The sequence below is a fragment of the Urocitellus parryii genome, chromosome 1 (assembly GCF_045843805.1).
Source record: "Urocitellus parryii isolate mUroPar1 chromosome 1, mUroPar1.hap1, whole genome shotgun sequence".
Taxonomy (NCBI): domain Eukaryota; kingdom Metazoa; phylum Chordata; class Mammalia; order Rodentia; family Sciuridae; genus Urocitellus; species Urocitellus parryii.
Window position 1 is genome coordinate 168,542,417 of NC_135531.1, and position 3,700 is coordinate 168,546,116.

The window sequence follows — 3,700 nt, forward strand, 5'->3', positions numbered from 1 at the left end:
AGAACTTCATAGAAAGCTCACGGAACTTAGGAGCAAAAATCAAAATCAAGAGTATAGTAGGAAACCTTTGCAATTTCCATGACAGTAAGATATAAAGTGAAGAGGGGTAAGAAAAGGCTTACTGTCTATGAAAACATACACCCTGAAGTTGTTGCTAAAAGGCTGTGCAGAAATTCAATCTCTAAGTAGAAATTTAAACACTTCAGTAGATACAGAACAACAACAAAACCCTGAAACTCTGGGTGCCAGCTTCGACTTAGTCCTGTTCCCATTGCCGACTGCTTCTAACCCTCCTGAGGACATTGCCCAGAGCTGACCGGATGTCCTTGTTCCTCAGGCAGTAGATGAGGGGGTTCAAGGCTGGAGGTACTGTGGAGTAGAACACAGACACCAGCAGGTCTACAACGGGGGGCCCATCAGCTGCTGGCTTTAAGTAGGCAATTGCACCTGTTCCCAGAAATGCACTCACCACAATGAGGTGAGGCACACAGGTGGAAAAGGCTTTGGACTGGCTCTGCCTGGATGGGATCTTTAACACCTTGGACAAAATATGCACATAGGAGACCACAATGCACACTAAACATGAGAAGGCATAGCAGACCCCTACAGACACGCTGGCCTCGATGATGGTGTGCTCTGCAGAGCAGGTGAGCTTCAGCAGGGCAGGCACGTCACAGAAGAACTGGTGCACCCTATTAGAACCACAGAACTCCAGAGAGAATGTCCCAGCCGAGTACAAGACTCCAAAGGCCCCCCCATTGATCCACGACAGGGCCATCAGCTGGACACAGAAAGCGCTGCTCATGACAGCCTCATAGTGCAGAGGGCAGCAGATGGCCCACATAGCAGTCGTAGGACATGGCTGTGAGGATGCCAATCTCCGACCCAGCCAACAGGACCACCAAGAAGAGCTGCAGCACACACCCCAGGAAGGAGATGGAGTCCAAGAGCGAGAAGGAGTTTAGGATGGACTTGGGCATGGTAGCAGAAATGAGACACAGGTCCAAGAAAGACAAATGCCTAAGGAAAAAGTACATTGGGGTGTGGAGACGGCGGTCAACAAGCGTGAGCAGCAGGATGACCACATTCTCCAGCGCAGCCATGAGGTAGATCATCAAGAAAAGCGTAGCCTGCAGCCACAGCACCTGGCCTTCAGCCAGCCTCAGGAGCAGGAACTCCACCACCAGTGTCCGGTTCTTCATAACTTGAGTCAGGAGCCAGGGTTAAGAAAAAAGTAGGTAAAGCAACACATCAGCTAGAAACATCTCTTGCTCCTTAATTTCTGAGAAGAGTAGAGGTGAGCATAATGAGGGAGAAAGCTTTAAAATGCCAAGGTATTCGCATATCTAGTGGACCCATGAGTCAGACAACAAAAACCTGCAATATACCTGGACTCAAGTTGATTGCAAAAAAAAAAAAAAAAACATAAGAATTACAGTTCCTTCCCTGATAATATGAAATGATTTGGGGGTAATTTTCCCACTGATAATTGCAGGTTTGGCTACATAATTGTAATTGTAACAGGGTAATACCTTTTTATATAAATAACATCCTACTTGTTTAATTTTTTTTTTTTTTTTTTTTGTGGTTGAGAAGTCTTGAATAACACTTCTGCTTCTTGTACACTGCAATCTTTTAAATAGTTGCTAATTTGACCTAAATCAAGACCAGCAGTTGGCTGAAGCTGTTTTTTTCAAGCAGGATCCTAAAGAAATGTTGGGCTGGGGTGTGGCCCAGTGGTGGAGCACTTGGCCAGCATGTGCAAGGCCCTGGTTCAATCGCCAGCACCACAAAAGTAAAAGAGGAAAGGAGAGGAGTGAGGAAGGAAGGAGGGAGGGAAGGAGGAAGGAAGACAGGAAGGAGGGAGGGAGAAAGGAAGGAGGAAAGAAAGACAGGAAGGTCTTTCTATAGTTGGCCATTTCATATCTTGAGAAATGTAGCAGCCAATGCAGTAGAAACTTGACATCTGAGAAAGAAGAAGAGTAAAATAAAAATAAACTGAAAAAGAAAATATTCATTATTATTAAGTGATGCTGTTGTTTATTGTTCACTGCTTTTCTTTTTGAAGGACACTGAGAAATTAAATTTAAAATTTCCTAGACTCAAACAAGAATAGTAGTGATACATCATACCTGAGCCTCTGGGACAATCCGAGGGTGGTTCTTAGAGGAAAGTTTACAGCGTCAAGTGCCTATGTTAAAAACAGCAAGATCCCAAGTAAGCAACCTAAAGCTGCACATCAAGGCCCAGAAAAGCAGGAACAAACTAGTTCCAAACATGCAGAAGACAGGAAAATTTCATCACAGCCCAAATTAATGAAATTGAAAATAAAATGTGGGGATTGGCATCCAAACAGACAGGAAGACCAATGGTATAGAACAGAAGGCCCAGGGACAAACCCACATAGATACCACCACATGACACTCACCAAAGGTCCCCAAAGCATAATGTGGAGAAAGGACAGTAGGGCTGGGAAAACTGGATACCCACATGAGCAAGAATGAAACTCGATCCCTGCCTCTCACCCTGCATGAAAATCAACTCAAAGAGAAGCTGCTAGAGACAAACCAAGACCCAACGCTCCAACACCTTGGCACAGCACCAGCTTCCTCAACACAACCCCTGAGCTAAGGAAACAAAACCAGGAACCAGGGAGTAACGCCGACCAGATTCTGCCTGCACATGTACAAGCATATCACATGCATTCCCATCTTGTACATAACTATGATGCACTAATTTAAATAAATAAATAGAAGAAAGACCTGTAGATAGTGGAGGGATGGGGTTAGGGTGGAGGAGAGGGAAGGGGCTAGTACTGGGACTGAAATACAGAAAACTGTGTCATGTGTATTTATGAATATGTCAAAATGAACTCCAATGTCATGCAAAACTGCAATGCACTAGAAATTTTAAAAAAGTAAGTTAAAATGTGAAATCTTCCTTGCTGTAAAGTGATCTTACATTTATTATTAGCTTCTCTTTTATTTTGAAGGACCTTGATTCCTCCCCCCATACTTTCGTTAAATAGTGTAATTCTTTGGTGAAAGTGCTATTTTAGTGTCTATTTTGCTTCTTTAATGTGGATATTAGCATAGTTAAAAAAAATTAGAAAACCATACAAATTATTTTAAAAAAAAATTGGTTTTCAAAAACACAGTGACATTTTTCATGACAATAGCAACTCCTAAGACTAAGCCAGGTGACGGTCATAACATTCTAGGCCTGATGTGATTAGCACCAGGACCAGCACATGTTAGACATGTTCTCTGCACCCAGTAGAGCAGAAGGCATGCTGCTACCAGGACCAGGGGCCTCTACTAGAGGCCACTCACACATCCAGGCTAGGGAGGCTTGTACCTCTTCTTGCCCCTCCATCATCCTTAGCCCAGAGCCCTGGATTCTGCTTTAGCATTGCCTCAGGGACACATTTTCTTAATGTCAGAGGCTGCTCCCATGCACCCTGGCGCCAGAGAAGTGGACTTTGGCCTCCAGGCTCCTGGTTTGGATTGCTCCCACCAAGGCTTCCCCAGCCTTGTCCTGCTCCTGGGCCTTCTGACAGGTGCCTGTCCCCATCACTGCTGTTCAACCCAGATAGACAGCTTCAGCCGTGCCGCTGTTCAGAACGGGGTTCCTAACTGCTGTCCTGGTTGGCCTGGTCTGTGTTGGTAAGGCTGTCCAGCTGAGCTGAGGGACGTGCTCT

The 3,700-nt window shown here is 44.9% G+C and overlaps 1 pseudogene; it reads right to left on the reverse strand.

Annotated features, from left to right (window-relative positions):
- Positions 1-256: 256 nt before the first annotated feature.
- On the reverse strand, positions 257-1,202 carry LOC144249103 (olfactory receptor 14K1-like; annotated as a pseudogene).
- Positions 1,203-3,700: the final 2,498 nt, after the last annotated feature.